Source organism: Pleuronectes platessa, chromosome 1, assembly GCF_947347685.1.
Source record: "Pleuronectes platessa chromosome 1, fPlePla1.1, whole genome shotgun sequence".
Classification (NCBI taxonomy): Eukaryota; Metazoa; Chordata; class Actinopteri; order Pleuronectiformes; family Pleuronectidae; genus Pleuronectes; species Pleuronectes platessa.
In genome coordinates, this window is record NC_070626.1 from 28441579 (window position 1) to 28459808 (window position 18230).

Below are 18230 nucleotides of genomic sequence, written 5' to 3' on the forward strand. Positions count from 1 at the left end.
CTTTGACATTCAAATTACCTTTAAAAAAAGTTATGCTCTCATGACCGAACAATTAGATCAAGTCTGACACACGCATATCTTTCTTCATTTCTAGTAGTGTGCAGTGTGAAGGTCGAGTGTTTAGTGTTCTGCCCAAAGCATGATATTCAGTTTTGCACCTAACTGGAGACATTCACTCTGCAGCCTCTTTCCCTGGATTTCTTCTTTTGTTTAATGATATTTTATTGGTGTTAACTGTTAAAGCGACTTGTCTTTTAAACCATTTGTTTTAAAAATATAATAACTTTATCCATTACCTTTCCAGACAGCCTTTTTTTGGCTTAATCTCAGACTAAAAAAATACATCTGTATCATCATTTTCACTTCTTGCAGAGACGAGCAAATTAATCTGGAAAGGAAAAAAGTGTACGGTCATTGAGTTCTGCTTGATTTGAGAAGTAAAATGACATCATTGCTTAGTTCAGGAAATCATGAATGTGAGGCAGCGCTCATGTTAAATGTGAATCTTTGAATGAATGAATGAAACTTCTCTTTTTAGACCTCACCTCCTCCACCAATCACCTTTTCTTTGTCCCTGGATGATTCTTCTTCCGGCCTCAAGAATATCATCCACCTCCAAACAAAGTCAGAAAACAATTTCTTATTGCTTTCAAATCCCTTCCCTTGAATAACCCTGATCCAACACTGCAAGGTCCCATCCCAATCTGCTGCTCTTTTCTCTGTTGGTTCCCTGGAAAGTTAATTCCAGGCGCAGCAGTGGCCAAAAATACTGTCCTCATAAAATCTAATGCCCAGTGGAATATGTGACTGTGTCCCTCTCAGTGTCAGTCAGATCAGCCCGGTGAAATCATTCTTCATTTCAGCTCTGTGTCATAAATTTACTCTGATTTGCTGAATGTGTTTTGCCACATATAAGCTTTGCAGGAAATTTCCCTGCAGTCAGGTTTATGTAAATGTTCAATGTTTCTTTATTTAAGGAAAGAATTATGCATTTGTACTGTGTGACCTCCCATCTGAAGCATTATGACTAATTGAAGCATGGAGTATACAGACAGCGGTGGACTAGAACTTCATCAACAGGGACTAGTCATGGTTTGGGTACTTTTAGGCACAAAAAATACTTTGTATTATTGTGGTTATGCTTGTGGAGACAAAAGAGACAACATATTGTTTTCAGATGGTAAATGAACATCTGTCCTGTGTTTTGTTGACTCATGCTTTGGCCACACTGGCTGTGGTTGCCATTCTCAGGCGTCATACAACTATCCATCACCTGAAACCCCTCCTCCTAATGAGGACTCAATCTGAGGCTCAATATTAACCAAATAGATCTTTTGCTCCTGTCATTAACACGACTGCTACAAGACAGTTTCTACCAGTTAGATGTTGGTGGTCAGAATCGCTATTGAACATAGCAAGCCCCATGTGGGAAGGTTTGGGCAATCATGGCTTCAATTTTATTTTAAATAAATATTGTGCCTCAAGTCAAAGTTGTGTTTTTTTAGTATTTCACCAAGACAAATAACTCTGAGTCACTTTATCCAAATGTTTTGAGTACCAAAGCAAAACCATAAAGTCCCTTTACCAGTGTTTATTTGCATATTTGTTTATTTTCAATTCTTCATTACATTGGTAATTATCTCATTTATATTACATGTACTTTCTCGCTAAGGGTATTTACTGTTGCTTGTAGCTCAGAGACCAGTCTAAGCCTGCCTTTTTAAAATGGCCCATTTACTTGGTTTGTGTTGTTGCAGGTTTGTTGAACAGCAAAAGTGAAAAGCAGTTTTTTGAGCTGCAGTCAGAAAAGAGCTGCTGAGGAGTCGGTCCACGGAGACGAGTCATGACCCGCTGATGTTTGGAGATCTGTTGTGAATGTGCAGTCGTCATGTGACCCTTATGAATCCCAGCCCTCCTTGCTATAGAAAGCTTTCCACCTATTCATCAAAATCTTATTTAAAGTGAAAATGTTCATGTCAAAATAACCTCTGCACCTCTTTGAGCACCTGGCAACACTCCTACCAAGATTGAAATGGTTTTCTGAGAAAGGTAAATTAAATACTGTATTTTACAGTTTAACTCTATTTGCACACATTGGTTCTGTTTATTTTGCTTGTTTCTTGTAGTCTGTTGTTAATTGTGTTTGTGTCTTTCTGTGGAAGTTCACTGAGAGCAATTACACCAGGGTCAAATTCTAGGTATGTTGGCATGTAGATGGGAAATAAAGATGATTCTGAGTCATAAATTCATACACATAGAGGTTTCTAGTATTAGCTGGTTGCTAGTGGACGTTGAAACATGACAGAAGGATGATTATAACATTAACAATTTCTAGATCTGAAATACTAAAGGATTATTAAATTAATGTGACCTCTAAAGGAACTCAGGTAAAAGCAAATTGCACAGTAGGACAGACACGTTTTTGCGCAGGTTGCTAATGCAGTCTTATATTAGCGCTCTAACTTCTCAGGATAGGAGCGTGTTAGAGACCATGAGCCACCTCTAATCAGGATGAACAACTGGTCAGACACAGACACGCCCCCCCCCCCCCCCCCCCCCCCCCCCCCCCCCCCCAGGACAGCAGATCTGATTCCATCTCACAAGAGAATATGTTAAATATAGAAAAGGGCAGAGTGATATTACAGCACTCGTCTGCTGTTAACAGATTTCTACACCCACCATCATAGGATTTCAATAATAAGGCTCTCTAATGCTGCTATACCATAAAATCTGTGAGTTCTTCATCAAACCCACTGGTGCTAATAGTGAGGACTGGAAGTTTGCATAGTCTAGTCACATTAGATTTTAAATTGATTTGAAATAGTTCTGGGTTCAGACCCCTGTTGGCCAATCAGGGCCTTGCTGTTTCAGAGTTTGCAAGTTCTTCCTGTGTCTGCGTGGGTGTTCTCCATGTTCTCTGGCTTCCTCCCACAGTCTAAAGTCATTATGGTTTAATTGGAGATTCCAAATTGCCTGTGAGCTTGAATGGTTGTTGTCAGTATGTCAGCCATGCGAATCACCGGTGACCTGCCAAGAGTGAATCCCTCCTTGTGCCTGATGTCAGATGGAATTCGCTCCAGCTCCCACACGACCACCAGCAGATGAAGGACAAACGGATGAAGCACGGTTCTCTACCTTTCTTCACACGTTTTATCTGTAAACTGTCTTCCTCCTTATTTGGACACAATGGCAGTAATTCAATCATCGGGACTCCCACTTTACTGTTTACCTCATCTAATCTCTTTTGCATCTGAGCCATTGTTCTGCCCCACTGCAGCGAGCGGTTTATTCAATTCAGAACCTGTGTATAATTGTCTCAGTGTGAGTTATCTAATGACGGCTGTGAAGATTTCCTGCCGGCAGCTGTTGAAAACAAGGCAGCAACAATAACAAAGGAATAGCTGATGGTCGAGGAAAAGACACAACCGAGGTGTAATGTGCTTGGAGCCCTTGAGAGCTGCATTCAGGGCCAGTTCAACATTTACTTCACATCCCAATAACAATATAAGTGTTAAATAACAAATAATAAAACAAATTGTACATTATGAATATGATGCTTCTAACTGAATTTGAGAGGAGAGGAGTTTTGCCCTCAAGGATTCTGTTAAATCTTAACAGTGCCTGGAAAAGCAACACAAAAGAAAGAGGTGGTGTTTGACAAAAGGTAAAACAGGAAGCTCAAATTGATCAGCACCTCTTGGGGGATCAAAGTTACAACCCATTCAAGTCCAGTGACTCATAGCGAAGCCAGTCGTGGACACGAGGGCAGGACGCTGGGTCCGGATGTCAAAGAGCCAAAGAGGGAAAACACCAGTTGACAGAAACCTTGAGAGTAAAACGGCCTCGGGGCCACTGTAAAAAGGGAATGGTGAAAACCCATCTCGAAAACAGCAGCAGACCGGCTGAAAGGAAAGAGCTGAGAGCCGAGCGGATACATGGAGCATGTCGGAGGATGTCATACAGTATATGACTCAGGAGAAGAAAGGTTTGGAGTTCTCCAAAAGCAAAGAGGCAGCGTCAGAACCAAAGTGGTGTAAGCGACAGCCGACAGTTGTAGAGAGGAAGAGAGAAGACGGCTCAAAACTGCAGTGAAAAACAAAGCATCAGAGAAGAAGATCAGACGCATCAGAATCCAAGTGTCAATTAACTACAAGCAGACAAAGGATCATTTGATAGAACTGACGAGAAAGAATTCTTTGAGGGGAAATTAAAATAAATAAAAGCACAAAGAAGAAATGGGTTTGACAGCATTTTAAAAGAACTCCTTTAAATATGTAGAGCGACAACGATGACACTCCGCTTCCAAAAGAGCTGCCTGTGAAGCCAACGCTTGGTTTTGACTACATCCCCCCCCCCCCCCCCCCCGTGCTTATTCCACAAACTTTTTAAATGATGTTGTCCCGTTCAGCCAGGGCTGTTTAAATTCGGTCAGTCCCAAACTGAAACCTCTAGACCAGGGGTCTTTAACGTTTTTCAGGACAAGGAGAGAGAGCAGGGACCTCCTACTATATATATTGTATGAAACTGTGTTTTTTATTAAACTGGGCCTAGTGCCATGTATAAACATAGCTACCCTGTTATTGTGCAATCAATACTGAGCTTTTCAAATAATACACCGAATGATAATGTCTTCTGCCTCCATTTATCCGTTCGCTATTATATGTTGGATTCATGTTAATGTGTATTTAAAGAGATTTAAATTTGTTGGAAAAAAATTGGTTGACAAAAAAAAATATTTTCTAATCAACCAAAAATTGTGCGGCCCCCCTGCAGTATCGCCGCGGACACCCTAGGGGTCGCAGACCCCCTGTTGAAGACCTCTTCTCTAGACAGAGAACTTCATGTCCTAACGTCCCCCCCGGCCTCTGCCTTTGTCAACCTCTGCTCTAAGGGATTGAAAATCTACGCACATATCTACATCAACAAGTTATTTCAGAATCCAGACGGGGGGTAAATGGTCAAAAGGAGCCATTTTGTACAACATATTGTGTCCAAGCACAAGAGAAGTCGAGAGCACTGAGGTCTGGCACCGGCAAGCTGTTCCTCTGCCACTCTGTAACAGCTCGTCTCTCAAGCCGCTGACGCTCTATCACGACTTCTCTGACACAGTTTGACTATTTCTCTGCTCATTTTCTGCCACAGTTGGACCTTCATGATCCTGCACCTTCTCCTAACCACTAATTACACATTGTCTGGTATTGGGCTGAGCAATTTTGTACGGACATTCGTAGACGGGCCTGCGCCTGACATTGGCATGTTGTTAAATCATCAGATCCTAGTCTTTCCATTAGTTTGGAGAAAATGTATGAAACAGCTTCAATTCGTTCATTTTGTTGACACTCTATATCATAATGATACAACTAGCAGCATCTTTAACTTCAGACTTGATACTTGACACTAGTTCAAATGCTCCAAATTCACATCCTCTTTGTTATATCGTCTGATGCCCTTTGTTTTCCACCTCAATTGTTTTTATTTTATTTTTACGAACCGAACTATTAGGAATCGAACCATGGTTCAGTTTGATTTGGACCGAGTGCACCTCTCATACCTGGTATTTTGCAAAATAGAAAAGTCAGACGGTCCAGACTGTAAACACCCTGACTCGTGTCACATCTCGTATTATTTACATCACATGTTCTCCATTTTCATTTGTGTGTGTGTGTTTTTTCTTTACACGCGTCAGTGAAAGCGAATGTGAAATTGTGATTCTGAAAATTGCTTTGCGGTTCCAAAGGAGAGACTGTTAATTATTTTTAATATTCCAGCCCTTCACAGCCCCAATTCAAATTTAATCAAGAGAATGCTTTTAGTTTTTGGCACCACTCGGGCACTTAGGAATGGCCCATACTAGTAATAACATTGCTTCTCGGCCAATCAGAGCCACATGATCCTAATAGTGATAAAAGACAGACACTGTGGTTGCTGATTTCTGCTGCATGTGTCATAACTTGCGGCTTTTCTCGTGAAATTTATGTCAGTGTCTCTTTGGCAAAGTATTTGACAAGCAAGCAGGAGGAGATGAAACTTTATTGATCCCACAAGAGAAAATTCCCTTCAGCTCAAAAGTGAGAAAGAAAAAGATTGAGCGTAAGAGATCAATAAAACATATGTGTATCACATATTGAGATATGACCAGTGGCAGTAACACACACGTGGTTTGTAACACTGCACTGGAAATGTGATAATTGCACAAAAAGAAAAAGGACAAAAAAAGAGTAAGAAATCTAATTTCACATTGGTGAAGACAAGGATGAATGAGTTACATGTGGTGGGTGATGGCGGCAATTTGGTAGCAGTGTGTTGCTGAAGGAGTTGCTCAAAGGCCAGCCCCCCCCCCCCCCGTTTAATGCATGCGATAAGAAGAGTTGTCTAAGATTGACGACAGCTTGGCCACCGTCCGCCTCTACTCCACCTCCTCTGTGGAGTCTGCAGCTCATTCAAGCACAGAGCAAACCTCTTAACCAGTTTATTGAGTCGTTTCTGTGCCCCCCCCCCCCCCCCCCCCCCCCCCCCCCCCACACACACCTCCCCTGCACACCACTCTGTAGGAGATTGCTGATGCCAGCACAGAGTTATACAAATTTACTTTACAATGTCCTGCACACTTCACAGGGACCTACGTCTTCTCAGCATTATGTAGTCGGTGTTGAACACCCGGGTGTTTGTGTGTCTGTCTGTTATCATCAGGGATCTTCTGGACGCGACAGTTACATCAAGTGTTATATTTGATGTCGAATGTGCACAGGGCGAACAGGAAATAAGATATGATGTGGGAGTCCTGTGCACATTCAACATCAGATATAACACAAGTAACTGTCACGTCCACAATAAATGGGGATCACAGGAACTCCATGGACTGGTGTGAGGTGAATTAACCTTCCCACAGGTACCAGCACAACAAAGGACTGTCACAGACACACAAATACCTGGTCCCTTTCCCAATGTCTTTGCTGGATGACCCATGATTGTTTTCCATCCACTGCAGACCTCAATTGGATTGTTCTCTGTTAAGCTCTCCTCCATCTGTCTCCTGTATCTGACCTTGCCGTCCTTTATTGTATTTTCAAGTTCCTCTTCGTGCCGTCCTCAGCTCGTCTTTGTCCCCCGGATCTGAAAAAGCCTCTTCTTTCTATTTGGCAAAGCTTTGCTTGAGCATGTTCACAGCAGCTCACCATTCAACATGTGAAAATCACGCTTATAGCATTGAGTAATTTAAATGCAGAACTTAACTAAGATCTTACCGCAAGTGTGATAAAGAAAGAAAGATGATGCATGAAGCAATGCGACTCTTCATATGAGTGATAACAAGTTTGCAGAACTGGTTTACAGGTTTTGAATTCTTTACAATCTCTTCATTCCTAAATAAAGATTTGGTTATTCAATAGAATTCAGCCTCCTGCAGATTTCGAAAAACTCTATGAATAAGAACTGGAAAAACTCAAACTGCCATTTCAATGCAGAACAGAGAACTGGCCATGTGGCATAATGAAAGAAAATCTATTCAAACAAAGTGAAGTTTACAAATTTGAAGAAGGTGTATGTGTGTATAACAACCATAGGAAGACCAATTATTTAACTTTGAGGAAGGGGTTAATTCCAATAATAAAAGATGGAGTTTTGTATTAAGCAGGAACTTTAGTCTTACCACCACAATGAAAATCCCAGAAAATGTCACAGTGCAAAAAGCCTTTCAGATAAGATTTGTGCAGCTGCAGTACATGTTCTGATAATAGACTGTGGTCCAGTTATAGCTGCTCTGGGAACTACACAATCACTTGACCTGATTTGAATATCTACATCTGACTGACGCTGCACTTTTTATCCCCCGACCAGAACTGCAGAGTAAGAATCCCTTTAGAAAAGTCGACACACCACAAAACCAAAGTTAGCGTCTTTGACCCTGACTGCACTTTCCCTACTCAAACTAATGGGGGAGACTGTCGGCAGCTCGCTGACAAAATAATGACAAGACGTTGACAAAGGTCAAACATGAAGAAGAAGAGACAGAGAAGAGGTGGGAGCACGACCGGGTGTTTTAAATGAGACAGGACGGCAGGATTCCCATCGGTGAATTGGTTTGTGCGCCGGTTGGTCGTTAATGGCAGAAGGATTCAAAGTCCCATCTCACACAGGCGCTTGCTGCTAAGATACTACGTCCAGTGGGCAGTGACAGGCGCACTGTCAGATTAGAGCAGAACATCTATTATTATGGCTGCTGCTGTGTATCTGAAGGGATACCATCAGCTGGCTCTTCCCCTTGTTGTAGATGGATGACTAGGTGCTCGCTATCTGGGACTTTTTCCTGGGTGTAGATTACACTAGGTCCAACTTCATGAGCTAAAAATTGGTTCCTGGAAGGCGTCAGCTCTTTTCCGCCGCCATCACCAAAATGATCCATGCCTTCATTTTACAATCAATTCCCACTGGTAGATATTTTAATATCTCTATTACCTCAGAACATTGTCCCGGAGGTTGATATGAATCTGCAATTAAAGCATCACTCCTCATTTATTAGCCGCGTTCTGCTGTACATCTCTCCCTGATTGGAAGTTCAGCCTGAAGCTGACTCTGCACCTCAGCCGGCGTCACACACACTGAACTACTGTTAGACTGTGTAACTCTAAATAATGTGCCGTCACTCGTGTGTTTAAACAGACCTCGGAACAGTTTTCGGGGGCTCGACCTTTCTGGCAAGCCAACAAATCATACTTGCTTGGTTACAAGTTCAGTTAAAGTGTGAAATTGAATAAGTTAAGACCAGCACACACGACCACACACATAAATAAAGTGGAAATTTCTTGGCACAGCAGATGCAAATGTTCAGTAGCTGACCTTTAACCATCCCTCACAGCAAACAACCATGAAATAAGTGTTAAACAGATTTAGTCTGACAGTCGAGCCAAGTGGAGTTTTTTTAAGTTTTATAAAAGATATTGCATATTTAACCAGGAAGCCTGGGAGTTAATTGCAGATTTCATCTTGAGGGACGAGAGGTTTCTTTTTTCACAGATTTACAGTTTAACTTGTAATTAATAGTGCTAGAATCTTTTCAGCTTTGACAATTATATTGCAATTAAAGAGATGATGAAAAAACTTTGGATGTATTAATGTAACACTTCCCTCATAATTAAATTCAGTAAAATGTTCTTATAATTGACTTGAACAGATTTAAATGAATAAGAAAATCCACTTTAAAAAGCATGAAAATATCATATTTCCAGTAAAAATCTGTTCATAAAAGTTAAAGCTGTCATAGTGAGATTTATTTATTATCTTGTTAAATAGTCCAAACCCCAAAAACCATGATTCATATCGTTGTTGTGTTCAAATCTAGGACAGCGTCGTGAATTGAGCGGTGAATCTGATGAGCTCCACCTGGATTTTACACAGTGAGTCTGTTTATGTGTATTTATAAACCAGGAGGTCTGATCACATAGACCTCTGCTTTCAACAAATTAATTTATTTTATACATATTTACATAAGGAGACATTGGTGCGACAGTGTTTACTCTTTGTTCACTCACACAATTAAAATACCTTGAAATAATCTTAAAAAGACAAAACATTGGTTATTTGTAGGTTGAACTGCTTTCCTGTTCAACTATATTCAGGTAGAAATGTAAGTGTTCATGATAAACCTGGTGTACAAATAAAGAGTCAAAGAGCTGATTATGCTACAAGAGGCTTGAGGAATTTCTATAATTTTTTTTGGTACATTTTCCACTGGGAGATTTATTCAGAATAGAGAATATTGTACTGCAAGGTTTCATTTTCTCTGGTATTGGCTGTTAGCTTAGTTGAATATAAACAGGCTGATATTAGTGTCCTGATATATGAAAACCAGTGACTGTCCTCAGTGTTTTATCGACTTGGCCACACATACAGCCTCTTAACCAAGGTGCCTCATTGTAATCCAATTTTTAATAAGCCTGCGTTAGATAATAAGATTGACATCCCTCTCACATCGGAATAGACAAGCACTTAGCAACATATTAGTGCTCTCAGTTTTTTTGGGACATTCAAGCTGTGATGACCTATTAGCATTCCGCCTCGGGCTAAAGACACATCTCTTCCAACTACACCTTGATTAAGAAGATGATGACTAATGACCATCGTCAAGTCTGGTGTTTTTTTTTTTTTTTAAATAATACAAATTTAGTTACATGTAGCACTTGTAGTTTGACTTTTTTAAAGACTAATTGTACTAACATCTTTTTTGCTGTTCTGGGTTTTTATCCTCGTGGTTGAAACACTTATTGTTTTTGCTTTGGATAAAAGCTTCAGCTACATGATATGTATTGTTATGTAATGTAATGTAAATGATACAGTCTAGAACGGGGTGTCCAAACTTTTTATCCCAAGGGCCACATACAGAAAAGAAATTCGAAGGTCTGGGCCAGTCACGCCGCCACGCCCCCCTGCCCTGGAGCGGACTGTTGACAGTGCGCTTCAATCGCTTCAAGTTGGGCACCACCTAGTGTCTAAACTGAGAAGTACAATACAGTGGGCCATAGTCCATTACATTACATTTCATTTAGCTGACGCTTTTATCCGAAGCGACTTATAATAAGTCCATTCAAGGGCACCCGAGGGTACAAACCCACAACAACAAGAATAAAGAAAGAAAAATAGAGCAAAACTACAAAGTTCTATAAGTAAGTGACAATTAAGTGCTAATAAATTGTTAGTTTCAATAAAAACATTTTTTTTTTGAGGAGGGCCAATTTAAAATGGATGGCGGGCCGCAGATGGCCCGCAGGCCGTAATTTGGACACCCCTGGTCTAGAAGGACATCAGACCATCATTTCCTTGTCATCCAGCAGAGGGCGCTCGCCATCAGCTTGACCTGTTGCGTGCCCTCTTTACATCTCAGTAAAATAAGCCAGTAATGTTACGTGGTATTGCCAAGAAAAGAGCGAGGAGAACATCGTGACACCAAAGCACCTGGAAAAGAGTAGAAACGAGTTTTGGGTTCTACGCCTCAGATGGTTAAAGAGTTCAAACAGAGAGCATGTCAAAATCGGACAAACTATTTATTGGCGAAAACATTGGAACAAGGAAAGAAACACCTGTTGATAAAACCCCTCAACCCTCTTGAACAACTCCAGGTAAAACTGTGAACAAGCCTTTTTTCTCAAAATGTTCCCATTTCTAATTAGAACACTAGTGAGTGTGTGTTTGACCAGTGATTGTGTTAACCTAACATCAGAAAAGGACTGTAGCTAAGGGTAAAAGCAGTGCATTGTAATTCCATGCCCGCTGATTCAGAACAGTGACCTAAACTGTTGACAACCACAGAATAAAGAGTTTCTACAGGAGTGGAGAGCAGCAGAATGTGGTGCACAGCATGGCTGCACATAAACCAAGATGCAAAAGAGGCAGAGGACAAATGTGCCGGTGCAAATTCCCACCGGTGTCTGGATCGCTGCAGGGCCCATCTCCGCACCACACACACACACACACACACACTTGTATACAGTAATGTGTAAATCCATCACAACTTTCATTGTTGCCTTTCAATTCCTCTCCACAGAATGGCACACATAAAGGCCAAGTCTCTGTCATGTACCATACCCTCGCTTCCGTTCCCCTAATTTGTCACTTGGCCTTTGGAGTAATGGTTCACGGAGACACAGGGAAGAGCAAATCATTTGATTAAAGTGGGACATTACAGCCAGCGTGGAAATCAGGCTGACAGGGAAATGTCCCCCATGTTTTGTTTCGGACGGATGCCGGTGAAGAGGGGGGGGGGGGGGGGGCTCTGGGGAGTCGGCGCAGGTTCATTCCCTCCGCTCCGATGGCCTCATTCCTGTCAGAGCCACAGACACACACTGTCCGCGTGGACAGCTAAAAATAGTGTCAGGTAAGGAATGCTGGAGAATGCTGCTCTCTTAAGGCGGCACTGACCTGAACTAAGCACGTTCAACTTTTCAGCGTGAAACTTTTTCCTTGTGTCTAAACACCTGTAAAAAACGACCGTGCTACGTTGGGACCTGCAATAAATCTCCCATGATGACTTTGTTTTTTATTTACACTCCATCATCCCGGACAGAAAAACACAACAAATTTCCCTCGAGCTCAACACTAAGTCACAGACCACTTCCTGCTCCAGTCCATGGGGGTACAGCTGATCCTGCTGAGCTGCATCCTGCACCATTAAGTTTGTGCCCCTCTTCTCTTCAATACACAATATTCTTAGACGTAAACACGGACAGCAGGAGGAGACACGTGGCAGCTATATACATCCCTGAAAACCTCCACGCAACAATAACGGAGGGGAAAAGGGTCGAAAATCATTCTGAGACAGTGTAATGAAAGAAAATCTGAAGTCATTCAATTGGTTGTATTTAGTTATTAAAAAGAAAACATGCATATGTGAAAATATCAATAAGAAAAAGCTGCATTTTTTATTTTACAGGTGAGTAGAGGTTCTAATATTACAACCTTATTGTTTACATGTTTTTTAAGGGTGCAGTAATGAACACAAAGCCCCTCCTCTGCTGTTGCATTTAAACTGTGCACATGAGAAGAACAGGACTGGGAAAACCTTCTGAGTCTTTTTTGCAGTGATATTTGTTGCTTTTTTTAGATATTGAACTTTAAACAAGAAATAAAACCCCTCTTTTGCTTTGGCTAAATCAATACCATCATCATAAATACTGGATTTGTGCTTGTGATATTGGCGTTGAAGCCCTTTTTACACCATTTGATTCTTTCCCCTTGTTTTTCTGTAGCCAGTTGGTGGATGTTGATCTCTGAAGGTCGGACTGACCCTGTTATTGTCTGATAATGTTCTTCACCGGTGCTGAAGTTTGTCAGACTTTGTGATCGATGCTTGTAGAGTTTGGTGAAAGTCTCTTATTTGGATCATTGAGCTACTTGCACTGTGGGTTGGTTGGCAAAGGAGACTGATGGATTTGTATGGAGAGAATGATTCACCAGCAGCGGTAGTGAGATTTACTGTATCTAGGAAGGTTCACGGTATCTTCAAGTCTACAGAGGTAACTGGACTATAGCCAGCAAGTCTAGTTGCCTATGTACACCTGTATAACCCCTGGAAATTTACTGGTGTACATAAACATTTTTATGTGTTTCTCTGATGTTGCTCTGCAGCAGATGTAAATTAAATGGATTAAATTCCGTATTGGCCAAAAGTTCCGGTGTTGATGAGTCAACCTTTACACATATGCAACGCAGGCATCGAGTATTAAAAAGTGTGTTTGTTTCTATACTATTCTTGCAGGATTTGTGTGTTTTGTCGGCAAACTGCATGAATTGCACAGTATTTGGTTACGATTGTGTGTATGTGTGCGTGTGTGTGTGTGTGTGTGTGTGTGTGTGTGTGTGTGTGTGTGTGTCGGCTCACAGGCCCCTGTTCCTAAATTTGAACTTGGAGAAGCTGGAATTTGTGAATTTGAAAAAGGATGAATTTGTGTATGTGTGTGTGTGTGTGTGTGTTTGTGTGTGTGTGTGTTTGTGTGGATGAATGTGTATCTGTGTGTGTCTGACTTCAAAGTTTACTTTGCTTTAGAACTGTTCCATATTTCTGCCTTGATATATGTAACCAGGTGGCAAAAGGAAAAGCTTGAATATAAATGGAGGAAGTCAAAATTCCATAAATAAAAGCTTTGAACAAACCCATAATATCTGAAGTTGTGATGAGATTGTGTCGAGCTTTATACAGTCCAGACAGGTTGTTAGCAAGGAAGCTTAGCTGGTCAAACGCCTTGTGCCTTTTCTGAGTAAACATGTGTATCCAGTGGTTCACGTGTGTATCCAGTGGTTCACACGTGTACCCAGTGGTTAACTTGTAAGTGGTTCACATGAGTACCCAGTTGTTTACATGTGTATCCAGTTGTTTACATGTCTATCATGTGGTTCACTTGTGTATCCAGTGGTTCACATGTGTATCCAGTGAATCACTTGTGTATCCAGTGGTTTACGTGTGTATCCAGTGGTTCACACGTGTACCCAGTGGTTAACTTGTAAGTGGTTCACATGAGTATCCAGTTGTTTACATGTGTATCAAGTGGTTCACATGTGTATCCAGTGGTTCACGTGTGTATCCAGTGGTTCACTTGTAAGTGGTTCACATGTGTATCCAGTGGTTCACTTGTGTATCCAGTGGTTCACTTGTGTATCCAGTGGTTCACTTGTGTATCCAGTGGATCACTTGTGTATCCAGTGGTTCACGTGTGTATCCAGTGGTTCACGTGTGTATCCAGTGGTTCACTTGTGTATCCAGTTGTTCACATGTGTATCCAGTGGTTCACATGTGTATCCAGTGGTTCACGTGTGTATCCAGTGGTTCACTTGTGTATCCAGTTGTTAACTTGTAAGTGGTTCACATGTGTATCTAGTGGTTCACTTGTGTATCCAGTGGTTCACGTGTGTATCCAGTGGTTAACTTGAAAGTGGTTCACATGAGTATCCAGTTGTTCACATGTGTATCCAGTGGTTCACATGTGTATCCAGTGGTTCACGTGTGTATCCAGTGGTTCACTTGTGTATCCAGTTGTTAACTTGTAAGTGGTTCACATGTGTATCTAGTGGTTCACTTGTGTATCCAGTGGTTCACATGTGTATCCAGTGGTTCACATGTGTATCCAGTGGTTCACTTGTGTATCCAGTGGTTCACATGTGTACCCAGTGGTTCACTTGTGTATCCAGTGGTTCACATGTGTACCCAGTGGTTCACTTGTGTACCCAGTGGTTCACATGTGTATCCAGTGGTTCACATGTGTATCCAGTGGTTCACTTGTGTATCCAGTGGTTCACGTGTGTATCCAGTGGTTCACTTGTGTATCCAGTTGTTAACTTGTAAGTGGTTCACATGTGTATCTAGTGGTTCACTTGTGTATCCAGTGGTTCACATGTGTATCCAGTGGTTCACATGTGTATCCAGTGGTTCACTTGTGTATCCAGTGGTTCACATGTGTACCCAGTGGTTCACTTGTGTATCCAGTGGTTCACATGTGTACCCAGTGGTTCACTTGTGTACCCAGTGGTTCACATGTGTATCCAGTGGTTCACATGTGTATCCAGTGGTTCACTTGTGTATCCAGTGGTTCACGTGTGTATCCAGTGGTTCACTTGTGTATCCAGTTGTTAACTTGTAAGTGGTTCACATGTGTATCTAGTGGTTCACTTGTGTATCCAGTGGTTCACATGTGTATCCAGTGGTTCACATGTGTATCCAGTGGTTCACTTGTGTATCCAGTGGTTCACATGTGTACCCAGTGGTTCACATGTGTATCCAGTGGTTCACATGTGTACCCAGTGGTTCACATGTGTATCCAGTGGTTCACATTTGTATCCAGTGGTTCACATGTGTATCCAGTGGTTCACATACATGATGAGAATGTGATATAAAGCAGAGGAGCCATGTGGATGATCGCTGCTGTACGAACCAGACGGAGATCAAGATGTGAAGCTGTGGAGCTCCCTGCCCAGCAGCTGACAGTAGCGAGCAGCTGTCTGCAGACATCAGGCTGACGTCTCGTCAACACGAGCGGTTCAGATGAATTAGTGAGCAGACTTCCAGTTTCTGTCCGGTCTCTGCCCACAGTGATAATTAAAGTGGATGTGCTGAACTTAGTTGAAGCATCTGCCATTGAGAGGATTTCTGTCTCTCAGAGCATAATGACGACGGCCTTGTAGTCGCACTGGTTTTTCCTTTTTATCATTCTTTCTAAACTGTTTTTGCTCATCTACTCCCAAGATGAATCATGTTTTAGTAATTTAGCTTTTGGCAAATAAATAACCTTGTTTAGCCTTTAATGAGCACTTTAAACATTTAACTTTGAACAGGTGATGGTCACGTGTTGAATGTGGATGAACTTTTAACTGCTTCATGAAACATTTACCATCTTTTAATATAGTTTGTTTATCATTTAGCAGCATTATGCAAAAATTACTGATAAACACGGGGGGGGGGGGCATTGAGTTTTGGTGCAGATACCAGTTAGAAGGTTGATCTAGCAATTAATACACATAGATAGGAAGTTTTTCATAATTTAGAATTCTCGGACAACAGCTAATAATTCAGGTGTTTTTAGGGGACTGATCTTTATGAGTCTGTCTAATTTGCTGCAAATCCAAACAAAAATCGAGATGTGGTGGATTAGAATGTGGTTTCATAACTGTTGGGCCTTGGTGAAGGTAAACATTTTACCTTTTGACATTCTATGTTCTAGATCTGTCGAACAAACAAACAAACAATCAGTAGCTATGGGATGGTTCTGTACCTGCAATCTTTGAATGAATGAATATAAAGTCCAGTATCTTTTACGTGAATTATTACTCTGTGGTAATGACTCGTACAAAGAACCATTCTGATATGAATCTTACTCCTCTTTTAGATAAAGATCAAAGACACTGAAATGCTGCGTCTGTTTGTAACACAGACACACACACACACACACACACACACACACACACACACGCACACACACGCACACACATATCCTGCAGTTATCTGATGCTCTAAGACACGGTAGACCTCACACAGGAAAAACTTTTGGAAGGTCTTGACTATGAAGTGATGCAATCTATCTGACACATCCTTCAATAGATGTGATTGGAGAAGCTAACCAGTCGTAAAGTCCCAACCCCCCCCCCTGTGGCTTCATGAAGAGGGTGCAGCGAGCATTAAGGGCTGCTTTGAACAAAAAGCTCCAATATGAAAAGGAATAGGATATTAGGCACCATGAAGGGATGGTGAAGCCGCAGCGCTCCCTCCCTTGAAGCTGTCATATAATTAGATAAAGGTAGGCGCTCTGCGGCGAGTCCATCCCCGTTGAGAATTCGCCGTGACCCGCGGGTCAGCCCACAGACAGAGCAGCGGGGGGAATGCAAGATGTTTCCACCTTCATGTCAAGGTGACATCACCTCACAACAATAAAGGAAAGAAGAGAGCCGAGCGCTCAAAGAATCTCTCATGAGGATAATTTGCTGGTAGAGTTATAGTAAAAAAAGCCAAGACTTGTCTGTGAGGTAGAAGCAGACACATTGACATTTACATATTGCCTATTCTGAAATGAATAAATCCTACTTAAGTATTTAATTAAAGTGTATATCTCATTAATACCTCTCTGTACAAGCAGCTGTTTTTCATAATCCATGTTTATCCATGTCCAGCCTTGGAAACTGTTGTACAACAACAGAGTTTTAATCAAGATGGTTGACCTGTCTCCACTTCCACCTGCTATAGAAAAATAAAGCTGAAATATCCCAGGTATTGGAGCCATCACATTGCAGTAAAAAAGGGAGATCAGGGTTTTTGTGAACCTCCATGATGCAGAAGCTCTCCTGACAATAAGTGAGGATCTATTCATAAAACCATGCAGAAAGCAAAAGACGCGTGAATGAGGAAAAGTTTGCTAAAAATCTTTTTGACATGTTTAACCTCTCATATTTTGGCAACTGCTTTTCTCTGAGAGAAATCGATGCAACACTCGCTGAAATATCTTCATCTAAAAATCTCTTTGCCTCCAGATAGAAGCCCCGTGTGGTTCAATCAATCCTCAGGCTTTAATAAGCATAGGTGCACATTTTCCACTTTCCCAAAAATCTTTTGCCACATTCTGACCCAGTTTTCACAAACAGCGTGTGATATGCTGACAGGCGAGCGCCTCACAAAACTGCTTGGAGAATCACAGGCAATGTAAGGATTATGGGAGATTTGTTTTCGTAGGATAAGAGATATAATATAAACCGGGATATTCAGTGCAGCAAATGTTTAGACTGAATTTGAAATATACCTTTTTTAAAACAAGATATGTCAGTTTCATCGGTGTGTTTATATGTGACCTAGAACAACAACACCCCCAGAAAGAGGAAATTAGCAGTGCACTCTATAGCGATGAGAGGATGCTGTGCTTCCCTGTGTGGGCGGATGAGTCTGTGAGATGATGGAACCTTTATTGGAAAGTTCATCCTTGAATGAGTCTTACTTCCTCACAGTGCTGACGGTGGTGTGCTAGAAAACAGATCCACTCCCCCAGTGCCAACACAACATCATCTTATTCACTGGTCTCCTGTACAAAGGTTTTAGTTAAAGATGTAATATGGCAGGTGTTTGTTTCTTGTTTCTGTGATTGAAAGAATCTTAAGCACATTTTAATGTACATCTTTCCACAATCATAAGAATATGTGGATTACAAATCTACTCCTGTGTTCATCTACAAAGATAGTCAACGTGCCTCCACTTCCTCCCACTATGCAGA